Below are 19,990 nucleotides of genomic sequence, written 5' to 3' on the forward strand. Positions count from 1 at the left end.
CTCTGCCCATCTCCATCAACAGAGGAGTGTTTAAGCACCACCTCATTGTAGGGAAACAAATGTGTACCTCTAGTTATCAATTCAAAATCAATATTGAAACTGGGGAAAGCGATGAGATAATAAACAAGAGCTAAATTATGTTACAGAATATGAGTGCTCAACAAGCTTGTAGGAAAGAAACATAAGAGTGGTTTTCTTCAATTTGTTTTATTGAAGTATAGTTGATTTACAAGTTATGTTCGTTTCTGGTATATAGCAGAGGGATTCAGTTATACATAAATATAATAGTTTGCACTTGTTAATTGCAAATTCCCAATCCCTCCTCACCTTCATCTTGACAACTACAAGTCTGTTCTCTATGCCTGTGAATCTGTTTTTTTTTTTTCACAGATAGGTTCATTTGTGTTATGTTTTAGATTCCCCATATAAGCAATATAAGATATTTGTCTCTCTCTGACTTAACTTCACCTAGTATGATCATATCTAAGTCCATTTGTATTGCTTCAAAGAGCACTATTTCATCCTTTTTAATGGCTGAGTAGTATTTCATTGTGTATGTGTATATCACATTTTCTTTATCCATTTATCTATTGATGGACACTTATATTGCTTTCATGTCTTGGCTATTGTAAATGATAGGAAGCCAGTTGTTGATCATCAAAGGCATCATGGAGGTATCTACAATTGTGCCTGGTGGGTCTTAAATGAAATAACTCTTCATGGAATTAAGGATAGATCCTAAGAGTTTCTTCAGCTTTCTCAGATGAACAGTAACAATTCTATGACTTTGTAGAAAAGACTATTTATGTAAACTCCTGCTATTTCATGGCTTCTTTTGAATACTCTCCTTTTCTATTCACTTGGAAACTCTAGATGTAGAAACAGAGAGTGTATAGAGTCATTTTAATAAGAACAGATAAAAATTTCTTAATCTGATGCTTCTATCAATAGTATATGTAAATGTCATTTCACAAAGCTATAAATCACAATTTACATTCTGTCTTCTATATTAAAGTTTCTTCTCATGGGCTTTATTTCCCATTACTTGAAATCAATACATTCCTCTTTTATTCATCTTTTTCTCCTCCTACCCCCATTTCTCATCATTTAAAACTCATACCGGGATATTCTCTTCTACAGAAATGTTTACAGTTGCCCATTTTAATAAATAGAACTACATACAGAAATATTTAAAAATGAAAGGCACGTTAGAAAATCACCTTTTTCCATACTCTCATTTCATGGCACACAAAGGAGCAAGGTGAAACCTGCAAGACTGATGTAATTGAGGTCAAAATAAATTAGGTGATTTGCCTAAAGTCACACACTAGATAAGACAGTTTTACTTTCATCAACATGCAATATTATTCATTCAAAAAACATGTATTTGTGTGATAGGCACAATCCTAGGAGCTGAAGGCCAACAGAGGCTCCCCTAGGCACACTTCTGTTCACGACACTGTTTCTTCAGGTGTCTTCTCCCTTAGCTGTCTTCACTGTGGCTTTCTGCTATCCCTTTTTAAAAACAGTTTTATTTCTTTAAGCATTGATAGTGTCTTTATCTTCACCCAGGCCCAATTAACTTCCCCCAGCTTTTCATTTAATTAGTTCTCATCCGCCTTTTCAAGGTGCAAACTGACTCCTGACTTGGTGCCATTTTGCCTCATTATCAGGCCCCCATTCTAAAATAATTGAGTATAATTAAAATGTTACATGTGGTTGAACTCAATATGTGATTTGTTATAACTCTGACTGCCAACAAATGGTTTACAGTATGTTTTGACTTGTATAACAAAATGTCACATCAAAAACATGAGCAAACCCTTCATCCTTCCCCTGACCCCACCCACTCCAGTCTTTGTTGGTAAATATCTGCTTCTATTGTAATGGCAGGCTTGTTAGGCTTAAGCATCTTAAGTGATTGTCAATGGTTCAGTTCAGTTCAGTTGCTCAGTCGTGTCCGACTCTTTAAGACCCCATGAATCGCAGCACACCAGGCATCCCTGTCCATCACCATCTCCCGGAGTTCACTCAGACTCATGTCCTTCGAGTCAGCGATGCCATCCAGCCATCTCATCCTCGGTCGTCCCCTTCTCCTCCTGCCCCCAGTCCCTCCCAGCATCAGAGTCTTTTCCAATGAGTCATCTCTTTGCATGAGGTGGCCAAAGTACTGGAGCTTCAGCTTTAGCATCATTCCTTCCAAAGAAATCCCAGGGCTGATCGCCTTCAAAATGGACTGGTTGGATCTCCTTGCAGTCCAAGGGACTCTCAAGAGTCTTCTCCAACACCACAGTTCAAAAGCATCAATTCTTCTGTGCTCAGCCTTCTTCACAGTCCAACTCTCACATCCATACATGACCACTGGAAAAACCATAGCCTTGACTAGACGGACCTTAGTCAGCAAGGTAATGTCTGTGCTTTTGAATATACTATGTAGGTTGCTCATAACCTTTCTTCCAAAGAGTAAGCATCTTTTAATTTCATGGCTGCAATCACCATCTGCAGTGATTTTGGAGTCCAGTTGATAAATAAAGTCTGACACTGTTTCCACTGTTTCCCCATCTATTTCCCATGAAGTGATGGGACCGGATGCCATGATCTTCATTTTTTGAACATTGAGCTTTAATAGAAAATGTTCCTTGCTCTACTATGGCCTTTGGCCTCCTACCTTCCTTTTAAGGAAAGTCCATATTCAGTGTTGTTGCCCTATCATTCCTACCAGCAACTACAGTGATTGCATCTAGTTTCAGAACATTTGTTTATTTACGCTATTACTTGATGGAATATTTTTCTTTTATCACCTGCTGCTGCTGCTGCTAAGTCACCTCAGTCATGTCCGACTGTGTGCGACCCCATAGACGGCAGCCCGCCAGGCTCCCCAGTCCCTGGGATCTTCCAGGCAAGGACACTGGAGCGGGTTGCCATTTCCTTCTCCAATGAATGAAAGCAAAAAGTGAAAGTGAAGTCACTCAGTCGTGCCCGACTCCTAGCAACCCCATGGACTGCAGTCCACCAGGCTCCTCCATCCATGGGAGTTTCCAGGCCAAGAGCACTGGAGTGGGGTGCCATCGCCTTCTCCGTTTTATCACCTAATATTCCCTAATAGTTATCCAGATAAATGTCATTATCTTTTGTAGTTACAGACAGAATAAAACCATCTTGTGCCTAATGAACAAAGTAAGAATAGCTACAGGGCAGTGTTTCATAGAGATATTGAAAAATGGCATTTTCTATTATTTAAGGTTTTTAACAGATAGTTTTACATTCTCTTTTGGGGTCATGTTTGCTGTTTCAAACTTTCATAAAACATTGCAAGAATAGGACAGGAAGTTCTCATGTGCCCTTTGCCTCAATTAACCAACTGTTTATATTTTATCCTATATGTCTATTTCTCTTTCAGTCTCATAAAACATGATATACCTATATATATATATATATATATATCATATATATATCATCATATTTATATATATATCTCATCATATTTTATACCTATATATGCATTCATCATATTATATGTGTGTATACACAGTTCATATATTTTTCAAACCATTGGAGATTAAGTTGCAGACAGGGTATGACTTATCCTAAATACTTTAGCATATATTTCAATGTATTTCCTGAGTACAGGACATTCTCTTACATCATACAAAACAAGAATCAAACACAGGTAAGATGTCATTGACATAATACTGTTACCTAATTCGTAGACCATATTCAAATATCATCCTCTGTCATGATAACATTCTTAATAGTTAAGTGTTTTGTCCCACTGGCCTAAGATCCAATCTAAAATCATGTAATCCATTTAGTTGTCATGCTGTGCTTTAGTTTTTTTGTTTAAAAGCTTATATTCAGTCACTAATGACCTGGACAGTATCTCTTTTGAAAGTGATTTCTGCAGGCTGACTACTGTTCCAAGAACAGAAAGTGAAGCCAAAGCTGGCTACCAAAATCCGTTAGCAACAGGAATGTCTGTGCTGAGGAAATAGCACATCAGCTGTAAAGCCCTGTTGTGACCACAAGTTTTGGCATTATAGGAAGACAGCACAAGAAAGAGAACTCTGAGTTTATCACTACTTTGCAGTTTTGAAATTTAAAACTTGGGAGAGAGATACTGTTGCCTTTCTAGTCGAAGAATAGTGTTTACAAATAGTCATGTTACACAGATTTGCAGTAAGCGCTTAAATCCAAACCTAAATAAATATTTAGCTCAGTGTTGTGTTAGTGAAACCTCAGTTAAAATCAATATTTTCATCAGAATGAAATGCTGGAGATATTTTTTAAAGTTTGGATATAAATATTGTCATTTTTTAATCCAAAATTCCTCTTTAAAAAAAAAAAAGCTGTGTATTTTTAAATGTCTAGAAGTAAAGTGGATGCAATTAGTTCCTTCCCCTCAAAAAAAAAAAAAAAAGCAAGTAACACAGATTTGTAGTATTTATGATGCCCAAAGCATGCAGTGTTTTACTTAGTTCTATAAATAGAATTATGATGAGGGCTACAGGGTTTTAGCGGTGATTTCTAGTCACTATTGAGCAATAGTAATCCCTAAGTCTCAGAAAATTTTCTTTTTTTTTTTCCATGTCAGGCTTCCTTCTAAAACTAGATAAAAAGAACATGAAAGAGCCTTTGGTTTTAAAGTAAATGAACCTACCTAAACAGATTCATTTTATTTTTTTAAGTATTATAATAACACTCAAAAGTACCAAGTCTTGATGCCAGAAAACTGAGTTAGATCCACTGATAGCAATTACACTACTGAAAATCCAGATAGATGACAGGAGGCACAAAATCCTCCCATGTTATTTTCGCATTTTCCCTCTGAAAACAAGAGATGTTTACACATGCAAGAGACAGAAATTAGCTACCAGAAAAATACTATGCACATCCATATTCAGCACACAGATTAAAAATAAAATAGTTGTTTGTTCCTTACAGTAGAACAGGCTTACCCATTCATCCTTGTGATAGATACGCATACAAGACCAAAATGAAATCGAATCCCTGCAGATGGCTCCTAAGTCACAAAAACTGTTTAATCTTTTCACGGCATCCCTTTGGGAAGCCTGCCCCTTGGTAAGTAATGACATGCAATACATATAATGTCAAATATTTTAGCTTTTTAGTAGAAAGCCTCCTTTTGCTCTAACAGATTTTCACCCATATTTCTTACAAAGAGGTTTCTGTCACTGTGTTACCTTAATATGTACGTCCACAGCATTCTATTGTAGCTTTTGTTTTACATAAGAAAAGTGTCAGTATTCAGGAACCATGTATGCAAAGCTTATCTAAAATTGATTGTGGCTCAGAGTCATATTTTAAGAGGCAGTCAGGTAAATCTAAATGCAGTTTTCCCGTTGCTCTTTCTAATGGATTTTGCTAGAAAACACTCGAGTTTCAAGCAGGACTAAAATGAAAGGAGACATTGGAGTCTTAACCATGGAACAGATGCTCTAAATGCAGCTTTGGAAATATAGCTGTCACTTCAGATCTTTTCCACTGAGTTCCTATGTGAGCCAACTGCCAGAGCTTCTGGCATTATAATGTTTTCATAGTTTTGTGTAAAATAGACACTGTGAGAACTCACAAAACACAGCAACGAGCCTGTTATCAACCTATTTTTGACTATTTCATTGTCTTGGTTTTCATTCTACTTAAATATTTGGAAGACCGAAACTAATGAGAACTTATAATAATAATAAAACAGTACTTGTGTAGCACTGTGATATTGTTCATTTTTGAGTTGCTCACTTGTCGAACCAAATCAGAAATTCTTGAATCTTTATTACATTAAAACAATTCCTGATATTGACTTTGGGGAAGGATTTAATTTTCCTCTCTAAAGTGAAAATTTTCCTTTCTGTGATGATGTAAGGTTTTTTCCTTGCCCCAGTAGGATTATATATATTTATGTGTGCATATAGATATAATGTATATAGATACTAGTATGTGTATGTATATATACTCACACTAGGAAATTCTGGACCTGATTTGCCTCGGAAAATAGGCAAATAAGTATAATATATTGAAGTGCTCTTAACTTGACTGAAAATATAAAATCCAAGAGTAACATGAGATGTAGAAGTTTAATTTATAATAATTATATGATAATATAGCAAGAGGGTAATTGAATACTGAATAAAATAATATTCTCCAATAAGGTCTGTCTATTAGTAGCATTTCAGTTTTCAAACTGAAAAACTATAATGTAGGCAACAGCATAACTTCCACAAAATCAGTGTATAAATTATGCACAGAACCGTGATCTGTGAATCTTCAACTTTAAAATCCCTATCCCATCCATCTCAAACTGCATCTACTAAGTATATGTATGGTACTGTGTTGAATTTGGATGTATATATTGCAAGGTGTTTAAGTAGAAATGTTAAATAATAAAATGAAGCAATTATACTTCATGACAATAAGAAATGTCTCTGCACTATGTATATTGACCTAACCACTGGGCATATTGTCTCCTTTTAGGAAAAACATCCAAGAGAAAGAAAACAAAGAACAAAATACCCAGAATTCCAAAAGAACAGTAAGTATTTTAATGAGACAATTATTATTCTAGAGCTTCTATAAAATTAGAAAACCTTAATTTTTTTTAATAGAAATGTTCACCTTGTTATTTTCTAAGATAAGAAACTAACATACTAAATAAAGTGCAGCCTTCTAAAACTCAATTTCACTTTACTGGAGCAAACTGATAATCATTTATCCTATAATCCTCTTAGATAAGAGGCCAGGGCAATCCTTGTGATAGGTATATGTGGCAGAAATGTTTATGTTGGTTCCATCATATCTTTTGACTAGTATCATATCATTTTAAATTCTATAGAAGAAGAAAAGTAATAAGTAAAATTTAATCAAAGTATCTCACATTATATGCATGTGATACAAAATTTTTTTAACTTCAAACAAAACTTTAAGCAGAAACAATGTGCTTGGCTTGTTTATAGTCATTAAATTAGTATTATTTAAAAATAGCAACCATCTGCAGGCTTTAAGATGGAGCTTAGTCTCATTAATGCCTTTCTTTCCAATCGTTTCACAGCTTAATTATGACCTGTATTGCATTACATGGCTAATATTTGATAGTAATAATTGCTTTTCTAAATATGTTTTTATTAAACAAAATTAAGTGCGTTCTTGATGTCATTCTTTCTAGTAGAACTAGTAATATAATAATGATTTCCTAGATGTAAACAATTGTAAATTTTAAATATGTGAACAGCAAAAAAATAAAATACATATAGAAAAGCAAAACCCACTTTGATGACCTATGGTATACCACTATTTTAATACCCTGGTAGTTATGAAATGAGTTTGCAGATGCATTTATCTAAAACAGAATCACTGAAGTAAAATGAGGTAACATGATAATAGGTCTATATCTTGATATATATCAAAATAGAATAAAATCCAACGGAAGGATATGTGATGCAAAAAAAGAAATTCATAAATAATTTTTCTAGGATATACATAAATTATATAATAAGATTTTCTAACACCTAGAGAACTTCAATGCATGAATTACATCTTAATTTCAAAAAATTAAATACATTTAATCATGCTAATGATGATATATATGTGCTTTATCTTGTTTGTTTTGAAGTGTGAGAGAAGCAGGGAGAGAATTTTCCTTTACTTACCTACCTGAATAGTATCCTCATGCTGCTTCACTTTACACAAAGTACATTATTTTAAAAAGATATTTTATTTCTTTAAGATTTTATAAAATAGTCATGAAGCAAAATAATCTGAATTAAAATGATATTGCCTACATGTATATTCAATCAGTCAGTCAGTTCAGTCACTCAGCTGTGTTGGACTCTTTGCAACCCAATGAAACACAGGACGCCAGGGCTCACCATCTATCGCCAATTCCCAGAGTGCACTCAAACTCATGTCCATTGAGTCGGCGATGCCATCTGACCATCTCATCCTCTGTCGTCCCCTTCTCCTCCCATCTTCAATGTTTCCCAGCATCAGGGTCTTTTAAAATGAGTCAATTCTTCACATCAGGTGAACAAAGTATTGGAGCTTCAGCTTCAACATCAGTCCTTCCAATGAATATTCAGGACTGATCCCCTTTAGGATGGACTGGTTTGATCTCCTTGCAGTCCAAGGGACTCGCAAGAGTCTTCTCCAACACCATAGTTCAAAAGCATTAGTTCTTTGGCACTCAGCTTTCTTTATAGTCAAACTCTCACATCCATAAATGACTACTGGAAAAACCATAGCTTTGACTAGACGGACCTTTGTTGGCAAAGTAATGTCTCTGCTTTTTAATATTCTGTCTAGGATGGTCATAACTTTCCTTGCAAGGAGTAAGCATCTTTTAATTTCATGGCTACAGTCACCATCTGCAGTGATTTTGGAGCCCCCCCAAAGATAAAGTCTGACACTGTTTCCACTCTTTCCCCATCGATTTCATTTCCCATGAAGTGATGGGACCAGATGCCATGATCTTCGTTTTCTGAATGTTGAGCTTTAAGCCAACTTTTCACTCTCCTCTTTCACTTTCATCAAGAGGCTTTTAGCTCCTCTTCACTTTCTGCCATTAGGGTGGTGTCATTTGCATATCTGAGCTTATTGATATTTCTCCAAAAAATCTTGATTCCAGCATGTGCTGTATCCAGCCCAGCGTTTCTCATGATGTACTCTGCATAGAAGTTAAATAAGCAGGGTGACAGTATACATCCTTGACATACTCTTTTCCCAATTTGGAACCAGTCTGTTGTTCCATGTCCAGTTCTGACTGTTGGTTCCTGACCTGCATATAGGTTTCTCAAGAGGCAGGTAAGGTGGTCTGGTATCCCCATCTCTTTAAGAATTTTCCACAGTTTGTGGTGATCCACACAGTCAGAGGCTTTGGCATAGTTAATAAAGCAGAAATAGATGTTTTTCTGGAACTCTCTTGCTTGATGATCCAATGGATATTGGCACTTGATCTGGTCCCTCTGCCTTTTCTAAAACCAGCTTGAACATCTGGAAACTCATGGTTCACATATTGTTGAAGCCTGGCTTGGAGAATTTTGAGGATTACTTTACTAGCATGTGAGATGAGTGCAATTTTGTGGTAGTCTGAACATTCTTTGGCATTGCCTTTGAGATTGTAATGAAAACCTACCTTTTCCAGTCCTTTGGCCACTCCCGAGTTTTCCAAATTTGCTGGCATATTGAGTGTAGCACTTTCCCAGCATCATCTTTTAGGATTTGAAATAGCTCAACTGGAATTCCATCACCCCACTAGCTTTGTTCACAGTGATGCTTCCTAAGGCCACTAGACTTCACACTGCAGGATGTCTCATTCCAGATAATTGATCATACCATCATGATTATCTGGGTCTTGAAGATCTTTTTTGTATAGTTCTTCTGTGTATTCTTGCCACCTCTTCTTACATCTTCTGCTTCTGTTAGGTCCATACCATTTCTGTCCTTTATTGAGCCCATCTTTGCATGAAATGTTCCCTTGGTATCTCTAATTTTCCTGAAGAGATCTCTAGTCTTTCCCATTCTATTATTTTTGTCTACTTCTTTGCACTGATCACTGAGGAAGGCTTTCTTATCTCTCCTTGCTATTCTTTGGAACTCTGCATTCAACAAGTTATATCTTTCCTTTTCTCCTTTGCCTTTTGCTTCTCTTCTTTTTCACAGCTATTTGTAAGGCCTCCTCAGACAACCATTTTGCCTTATGTCTTAACCTCCAAAGAATTCATGAGTAAGCGGTGTCAGTGCTTTGAGTAAAGCATGAAATAAGGTGAAGAGACTGGATGTTACAATGACTGTTTTTCTTGTTTTTAATCTATAGAATATGTGCTTGTATTATAAGCCTATTAAATGACTATTAAATGACCTTTAACAACTTGCATTTGAAACAATCATTAAAAATGATAATTGATAAAATATTACTGAAGTTTTTTAGAGCACATTGTACTGTATATCACAAACTTCTTGTGCTTAAGAAAATAAGGACAGAGGATAATTTTAGATATTGTATATTAATAACTTTCTTCTCAATTGCTGAACACTCAGTGGTACTTTTAATAACTCAATGGGTCAGCTCTTTATAGACTCTAAATACACTGGAAAATAATAATACAGAGAGGATACATTTGAAAAAATCAGATGCTTGGGAAGATTTCTTAGAAACTATTTTTGTTATTCTAGATTTGTTAAACCTCTTTAAATACTATTGGGATTGATGGAAGAAACTTATCTGGTCTAATGTTATTTTATAGTCATTGCCTCCTGTAATATCCTCATTTAGAGAGAAGCAGGTAAGACAAGTCATTTATCTATGCTCCTGTATCTAGTGATGGAATCAAGGAAAATTCTGACTTTCTTAACCACCCACTATTTTTCTTATCTGTCATGTTAATTGAAAGCACTTATAGAAAAACTGAGGGTCTTAAACAGGTTCAAATATCATCTTCTCAAAATTTAAACTTCTTTTAACCGAAGCTCTAATGAAAATTTATATAAATAACAATGCCTATTCCCTACCTTCCAACAATTTTGTCATATGGTCCATTAGGATGATGTTCATAGCTGAAAGAGTTAGAGAATCTGAGTTTGAATCTAGACTTCATCAATTCCTCCTCTCATAGTGAAGAGTCCCAGGGAAGGTGATGACATTCAAGATGACGCAGCTAAATTACCACCGGTAAACAGTGATACATACACTCACTCTACCTTCAGCAACAATTAGGCAATTATCTCTTTAAGTCTCCACTCTTGTGTCTGGATGATGAAAAATGTTTTTTCCAATCTACTTCCTGAGACTTTCTGAGAGCTAATTAGATTGCCGCAGTGATGCATAATTATAAATTTTCATTATTACATTGTTATATAAAACCTTACACTGTGTTTCTATAAAAAGAACAACTTCCTATTGTGTGAAAATTTGCCTTTACTGTTTTGGAAATCCAATATTTCATTTATAACTGTCATTGCTGATTAAATCAAAGTTATTGATTGATATCTGTTCTAGACAATAATAGTCATCCAGCAAAAAATTCCCTTTTTCTTGAATTTATAATTTACCCTTAACCTTGATCAGCTTTCTCACACATAGACCTGAGAGACTTCTTATTAAAAAAGAAGAGAGTGGGAAAGGAAAAGGAAACGGGGCTTAGTTTGTGTCAGAAGCTCTACTATTTACACAATTAAATTTCATTTGGTATCAAAAGAACTCCTCCTTTGTTGTAATGGTTTTGTAGATGATGAAAGCAAGAATTGAAAGCCTTATAAGTTAGCCTAACTTAGTAAGCCGCAGAGTTACCATTTGAACTCAGCTCTGCATGATTTACCCCTTTTCAAGTTTTCACTCTCAAGTAAACCCTTAACAACTGATGAAGGCAAAGCCTGTTTTATTTTCCAGCCATGAGTGATGGCATGGTAAAGTAAAGAATGTATCACTTATTAAAGTGTTAGTTCTCTGTGAAGAATATTTGATGTGCATATAATACTACTTTATCACTTTTTACCATGAGCATTAGATTGCGTCATGCCTATTTGTCCCTCATATGATAAAATTAAAGCATGGTAGAAGGATTTAATTATTAAAGATGATCTTTAGATAGAAAAAGTAGAACCAAAATTGAAATGAATGATAGCCTTAAGTGTAAAAGATCACCTAAAGAAAGAGAACTGTATTTATTCTACATTTTATTTGTAAATTAATTGACAATTAAGTTGATGCTTACAAGATGTGCTTCTTAGATTTCTATGCTTATAACATTATCTGGACTTATTCCCTTAAAATGTTTTGTCAAATTTTGGAAATTGATTATTTATTCATTATTCTTCTTTTTGAGTAGTTGCTAGTGAGTGTCTGTAGTCTACACTGTTCCAGGTGTTAAAATACAGGTGTGACCAAAGAAGAGCCTCTGTAATCAAGTAGCTTTTCTTTGGAGAAGGCAGTGGCACCCCACTCCAGCACTCTTGCCTGGAAAATCCCATGGACGGAGGAGCCTAGTGGGCCGGAGCTTTTATCTAGTAATCACAAATATTGCAATGTCTATTTTATAAAGAGAATGATAGTGCTTTGACTTACCATAATGGAAGATAGTCATCTGATGCACTGTGGTCAGAATCACTTTGCCTTGCTAAATGACTGAGAATTTTGTTGCTTTATTTAGGACATTGGGTAAGATGGGTTTCCCACAATCATTATTATTCATTATAAAGCAAAATTAAACTCTATTTCATGACTTGGGGCATTTTCTAGACCACCTCAGTAGGAGCCTTCTTAATCATATTATAGCCTTGTACTGGCTTTGGGAACTCACTCTGTGTTCAAAACTCAGCTCTACTTTTGTTAGCAATGGGATTTAGGACAATTTAGTAGACCCTGAAATTTTAAGTACTACATTAAAGTTAGCTCTTGTACTTATTCAACAGAAGTCAATAGAAACTTTAAGTTTTTATTGGATGCTTTCAGTGATATTAGTCTTTTCTGTTATTTGTTCTGAAAATTTTCTTGTCTTTCATAACTCTGCAATATAAGTTGTATAGCTACAATAGACAAGGGGAATTGCTTTAAAATCAGCAATGTGGTTTTAAAAATATTTGGAGTCTAAAGTTAGTAAGATTTTAAAACCAATGACTCAGCTATCTGAGTGATTAATGTTAAATCTGATCGGCACTAACGTTGAGATTTATGTACCTATTTGTCTGCACTGGGGCATTATTTTGGGTTGTGTTATTCATTTGGGTAATTAGAAACATTGGCAGTAGAGAAAGGAGCTGCATTCAGATCCTTTTTCTGCCACTTACTTACTGAAAAACCTCAGGAAGACAATTTAACTTCTTTGCTTCAATGTCCTTATGTGTTGCAATGGAGATAATAAATCCTACTTTATAGCTTTCATGTGAGAATTCCAGAATTAAATGTTTATTACAAAAGTTAATACAGTAATACCAGCAAATAGTACTTCTGTATTATATTGCTATTTAAGATATTTCCTTTGCAATAGGTGAGGGAAGTTCTTTTAAAACCCTAAAACACATACAAGTCTGAAAGGAATAAAAAGGAAGTGAGGTATGAAGGAAGAGGAGGAATGAAGGCTGATTAGAAATCCTGAATGCAAGGTGAAATTTGGTTTTGATACAGTAGGAGTCTACCATGAGCCATCTCCTAGAAGGCCTCTTCCTCCCTAAAGCAAATGCTACTGAAATGAAACAAGGTCGATAGCACGGGTCCCTCTCAGAGAGGTCAAAAGTAAGACTTGAAACACTCTGACAGTTTTCATGGCTCTTAAATTAAATTGAATCAGGATGCATCTTGATGTGAAGGGCACCAAAAACACTTTCTACCCTGCCATGAGATGCCTTCCTTTCAACTTACAAATGAGGTCATTTTCATCAGAGGAAATAAATCTAACCAAATTGTGGGCCAAGCAGGTTTCTAGAAATAAATTATACCCAACACATTATTACATACGCCACTGTAAAGTTAAGGGCAGTTTATGCCACTACATGGCAAAAATAAAACACTTCTGTTAAAAAGTTAAATAAAATTTTATACGTGAAAAATTGAAATCACAAAGCTCTTTCACCAATGAAATCTTAGATAACAAAATTTTTATCTTGCCAATTTTCCCCCATGATAAGGAATCATCTTAGGTTCTCCTTATTTTAGTACCTCAACTATTTTCTGTTAGCAAATTTCATATCTACCATTTTATTTTGCAAATATCAAAAAAAAATCTATGATACTGACAAGGAATAACAATAGCAACACCACTCTCCCATTTTATGTCAAATTCTTTTCTACCTATAAAGGTAAGCATATCCCAGTCTTAATAATAACAATTCATTTATCACCAAAATGTAGTTCATGGTATCTTGTTTGTCTCTTTCCCTTAAAAGTTAATCTTTACATAAACTACAGACAACTTTATTTCATTCCTATTCTGAAATGGGAAAAATATAGTTTGGCATATGTTCCACTGCACATTTGAGCAATTTACATCTCCTGTTCTTATGTAATACAAATTGCTTAACCCTGCTATTGTTTTTATTTTCCACTTTCAAAAGTATCCTGGCAGAGCCTGTATTTATGAATTGGTACAAAATGTTTCAGACCAAGGAAATAAGGTCTCTAAACAAATGCCCCAAATGCATTGGTTTGTATTCTAGAATGCAAGATTTTTAAAACTTCTCTGGATTATGCCTATTCACATAACTAGAAAAGATAGGCCTGCTTAACTGTGTAATCACTAATATGTCCATTATTTTAAATTACAGTAAGATTTGAACAACTGTCAATATATTTTTACAAAAGGCAGAGCCAAATTTGTTGTTGAGACAGTTGGAAAAAAATGGAGAAAATACAGGCTGTCCCTCACCTGTTATGTTTTCTTTCTATTTCATGAGAGGGGTATTTACTCAGTTGTTGCACAAACAAAGCTATGAAAACCTGCAGTGTCTGCTGAGCCACAGTATTTACTGCATCAGGAATGGGGTTGGGATGGATGAGGGGAGACAGCAGCAAGTCTCCTGACACTCCATCAAACCCCGTCCAAAATGTGAACAATAAGTAAAGCCACTTTCCACACTGCCTTATCTCTTTCTAACCTTTGCCATTTTCCTGATGTAATTCTGCCTCCCACCCTACATCCTCCAGCTGCCTTTTCTTTAACGTGGTTTCAGCTTCAGTTTTCCTATCCCTGCTTTTCCCTTGGTCAGCATGCCTCATTGCAGCTGGTTTAGGGAAGCTTCTAAGAAGGAAAAAACTGGCTCAGAGTATTCACAGCAACCCTGGATTCTCTCTGCTCCCCACAAGCCCCTCACACACAGTTGTTAACCCAAATAAGCAAATGACATAGGAGATTGTACACAGTGAAAAGTTCTGAAATGATGAGCTTAGGTGGTGTAGGTGGAAATAGCTGGGGACAGGAACCACAGGCCCTGTGCAGGGACATAAACTTTCAGTCCATCACAACCATCTGTACCACCTGTTCTATTAGACAACTCAGATCAAGCAAGTAATACTAAAGTTTAATTTGTACCGCAACTCTAGATATAAACATAATGATTACGCTTTCAAGAATAACCCCACTAGTAATGATGAAACAATTGCTATTTTCTTTCTGTGCTGGTGTCAACAGTTATGGAAGTGGCACAGAGGCGGCCACACCTGCCTTGCCTCTGTCCTGGGACTGACAGCAGTGGTTGCCACCCTTAACTGGACACTTACTTCCTCCTGAGCACTTTGCAGGGTTTCCTTGGTGACTCAGAAGGTAAAGAATCTGCCTGCAATATGGGAGACCTGGGTTCGATTCTTGCACTGGGAAGATCCCCTGGAGGAGGGCATAGCAACCTACTCTAGTATCCTTGCCTGGAGAATCCGCATGGACAGAAGAGCCTGGTGGGCTACAGTCCGTGGGGTCACAAAGAGTCAGGCACGACTGAAGGACCAAGCAGAGCACAGAGCACTTTACATGCAATTTCCCTGCTTCATAAATGAGCATACTGTGATTCTGAGAGGCAGACTAACTTTCTTAATATGTCTTTTAATTTTTGAGCCAGATACAGACCCGAGTCTATGTAGTGCTAAAATCCATACTCGTAAACAAATTTCAGACTTACTTGAACCAAAACGATGTTTGAGGAGTTTCTATCTGCACAGGAGTGTGAACTCTCCATACATGGTAGGCTTCCCATCTTTGCACCCCAGACTCAGACTGCGTAGCTGCTCAGAGCTGGTTTAACCAAACAACTGATTACTTTTTGTTCTCTCAGATCTATCATAGAAGTAGCTTTATTGAAAACTTTCTTCTCTCTTATTTTTCCTCAAAGCTGGATTAATCCACATCTCCAAACAGTCCATTACAAGAAGCTTTTAAGAGTTGTATCTTTAGCCCTATACAAATCCATCATTTATTTTGACCTTTGCAAAATTGTGATAAAATATATATAATATAAAACTTGGCTGTTTTAACCATTTTTAAATGTTCAGTTCAGTGGCATTATGTTCATTCACACTGATGTCCAGCCAGCTCCTTCAGAACTTTTTCATCTTTCCAAACTGAAACTCATATCCTTTAAACAATAACTCCCCATTCCCTTTCTCCGCAGCCCCTGGAAACCACCATTCTACTTTCTCTATCAATTTGACTACTGTAGATATCTCATAAGAGTGGAACCATGCAGTATTTATATCTGACTTACTTCATTTAGTATAATGTCTTCAAAATCCATCCACGTTACAGCATGTGTTAGAGTTTTTATCCTTCTTAAGCCTGAATAATAAGCCATTGTGTGTATATGCTCTATATTGCTTATCTGTTTATCCTATAACTTACTGAATAACGCCGTTGTCCCACTGGAATGTTTTTGCTGTTGCCTCACTTAAGCTGCAAATATAGAAATGCAGCAAGTTTTTGACTTCTAGGACAGCTATCTTTTTATGTCATAAACTCTAAAATTAATCACAGAAAGCTAGCTGAGTAGGTAATCAGCAAAAGAAATAGATTTAACATAATTAGGGTGTATGAGTCATAAATATGCCGTGTTTTAACTGCTGTGACTAGAGTTAGCCAGTCTTCATCTGATTGATGTTTTTATCCATCAACTTTTCTTTAGAAAATTTGAGAACCTAGGGGTATTTTTAAATTGCTATATCTCTGAAACTAAATAGAATGGTAAGAAGAGGACTGTTGATTCAAAATAAAAATGCAAATTTATAGCCTTCAAATTTTTTAACACTACCATTTAACTACTCATCTATGCATTATGAAACACTGCTCAAGAAATTACTGGATGCATCTTAATAAGAAATCATCTATTCATCCTTTCATGTTTTCCACAAATGTTTCTTATGTGCTTATAATTTTATAGATAGAATTTACTGAATGCAAGATACACACACATACCCATGTTTATATCTGGGTGTATCTTCCAGTAGACAAGCTATGTCACCATTTTTACAGATGAGGAAGCTGGGGATCAGAGAGGTTACGTGATTTTCACAGCTGGTAAGTGACAAGAGTTGGAATTCTAGGTGCAGGGCTGTCTGCTACTTCACACTGCCACCTCCCACATGCCTTGCACGGTGTTACATGCAGGGCGAGACAGCATCTCCACCCTGGAGTCATCCGAATCCTAGTGGAATGGGTGGGCAGTCTAACATTCAATAGAATAGTACAAACAGTACAAAGATAAATACTTGGAATCCAGCTGGATATGGCTTAACATAGCCTGAAAAACTTCACAGAGTAAAAAGGCATCCATCTTCACCTTACATGGCTGACTTCCATGCTGGTTTTCTACTTTGATTGCCAAATAATTTACTCAAGCACATGGTATGGTTGGTGACGGTCAAGGCTGAATAAGATCATGAAGGTCAAGTTCAAGTGTTTGACATTTAGCCACTAGAAAACCATTGTTTTCATGCTGTTATTTTTTCTGCTTAATCTCAGTCCATAGAAGCCTTAGTAATAGAGTAATAGCAGTTGTTAAGAAAAGCTTCAGAAAAATAATTGTTGTTAGCTTGTTAATGTTTTCACATTATAGAAATGAGTCAGGATTTAAGAGTATGACTTTGCCTTGTGTTCAGAACCATCTCTCAGGGGATCCTCAGTAGTATGATTCATAATAACATTACGTTGCTATTTTCTGACCTGTTGGGTCAGAAAGCCTACTTCCCAAGGTGTATGTTGCTTTAAGTTACTATAGTGAGGAAACTTCCAAGTGCTGTCATGCGTTTGGTTAATACAGTTTTGTGTTTTGTTTGGGGAAGACAATGCTCATAGTGACCTATTGATTCAGATGTTTTCTGGCAGTAGCTGCCTACCAGGTTTGCCTTCATTGACTTTTCAATGTCCTGTTACAAATTACGTGCATGTACAAGTTGATGTTGAAGGGCAGAGAAGATTCCCCACTGCGCATGAAGTTGGAGCAGTCCTGAACCAGAGTGGTGAGAGCTCATTATCATTCTGAAATAACCGCTTGTCCGAGGCTGCTACACTCACAGTTGTGTTTCCTGTCATTTTTTTCCTTCTCTGTTTTATTCTTTCAGACACTCCAATGCATCTCTATTTTAAACTTCATTCTTAGAAATCCCCCATGCTGACTGAAACATAAAGTCATAGATATTTTCTTATTTGGGGGGCACTTAGAATCCACAATAGATGGAAATACGTATACCTGTTTTATTAATAATTTTAAAAAAAAGTTTTCTTTACGAGTCTTCTAAAATTCAAGATGGTTAGAAATCTGTTATAATCATAATAAAAAGTAACTATCATTTAATGAATGCCTGCTATTTGCTAAGCTCTGTGCCTCGCAGTTTTCACATTTTATATGTAATTTTGACAAGTCTATAAGGTAGGTATTACCCCATATTACAAATGAGGAAACTAAGACTCTGAGAAATTTTCACTTGCCCAAGATAATAATAATTACTTCTCTCTCTCTAATCATGCTTGAATTTTAGCATCTAAAGTGATAGTGAGATTGTTTTACTTATACAGCACTTCCCAGTTTGCACAGCAGTTTCACATAAGGTACCTCTTTCTAACCTCACAGAACTGAAATCAATACTTTCTATTTCATCTTATTCTCTATAAGACCATCCTAAAGCTCTAGATTCAGAGGGGGATTGCATATTTCCCGGTGCTGAAACATGACCCCTTCTTAAGTTAGCTGCTGCTGCTGCTGCTGCTAAGTCGCTTCAGTCGTGTCCGACTCTGTGCGACCCCATAGACGGCAGCCCACCAGGCTCCCCCGTCCCTGGGATTCTCCAGGCAAGAACACTGGAGTGGGGTACCACTGCCTTAAGTTGGCATCATTTGTCATAATGGCTTCTTTACTACCACTACCAGTTTATGTTTCCGTTTTATCAGGGGTAAAGGCAATTGGAGGGCTTGCTTGTTGATGTCCTTAAAGAATTCGGGGGATTATACTTACCCGGGCAATAACAGCCTAAAGCAGAAGCATACTGTTTCGAGATCAAAACTGTATGCCCAAGAAGTCTGTGTAAAGCTTATATACACAGCTGCTATTTTTTTACTGTCTCCTACCGAAATCCCAGCCCACAGCATCCTGCCGTTTAGAAATATAAAGATATTCTAGTCCATGCAGACTGTTCCCATATCTCCACATGTACCAAAGCATCCTGTTCAGTCATATGCATGAACAAACATGGGGAAGAGGGGAGGAAATAGACAAACGCAGAGAAAAAGGACACCGTACAGTATTACACCAGGATAGGGTGACAGGAGATTCGATACTAAGCACAATTCTATCTCATCACTGGTAGTTCCACTCAATGACAGCAGATTCTCTGACATTAAGTAAGGGATGGAAAGTACCAATTGCGTAATGGGGAGAACAAACAAAAAGTTTAAAGATTAAATATTAAAAAAAAAAAACATAAAACAAAGCCATATGTTGTCTCCCATCCCCCTTGGGATCACAAACCACCCTACTCATCATTTCAGAAAGTTCCCTATTCATTCAAACACCAGAGCTTTGGCTCAGCAGTGTGACCCCGCTTTTCCAGATTTAACTTCCTCCGAGGCTGAGTTTCCACCTTTCGTCCACATTCTCAGAGCATCTACCACAGCACGCACCAGATATGCTGGATAAGAGCAAAGTCAGCCATCAGTAGGGTGGCCTCGCCACCGCCTCACCCCTGTCTCTCCAGAGAGCAGTCCAGCACTTTGAACACAATGCCCAGCAAACAGCAGAGGATTCTACAGCACCAGACCCTATGCTAATTCTGAGCTCTGTCCTCTAGGAACGGTAGAAGAAAGGAAATTGAGAAGGTAGGGAAGGAAGGAAAGAGAGAAAAAAAAGGAAGAAAGAATGAGAGGGGAAGGGGAAGGAAAGAAAGCCAAGGATATAAATAACAATGTAATAATTTAATCTAGCATGTAGTGGTACATAGAAAACTTATTCTTTTGAGCAAAGATACTTATTTGAACAAATAAATATTCCAGAGTACTTCAGAACTCACACAGAGGGAAAT

At 36.4% G+C, this 19,990-nt stretch overlaps 1 protein-coding gene across 3 annotated transcripts in view; it reads left to right on the top strand.

Moving 5' to 3' along the window:
- The window catches only part of SYT1 (synaptotagmin 1), a 634,295-nt gene that overhangs the window by 212,200 nt on the left and 402,105 nt on the right, over window positions 1-19,990 (top strand). For all 3 annotated transcript variants that reach the window (XM_027967160.3, XM_027967161.3, XM_060412479.1), the window contains one exon: window positions 6,487-6,544. The gene's annotated coding sequence lies outside the window, so the exon portion shown is untranslated. The remainder of the gene's footprint in view (window positions 1-6,486; window positions 6,545-19,990) is intronic.

This window comes from Ovis aries, chromosome 3 (assembly GCF_016772045.2).
Source record: "Ovis aries strain OAR_USU_Benz2616 breed Rambouillet chromosome 3, ARS-UI_Ramb_v3.0, whole genome shotgun sequence".
NCBI lineage: Eukaryota > Metazoa > Chordata > Mammalia > Artiodactyla > Bovidae > Ovis > Ovis aries.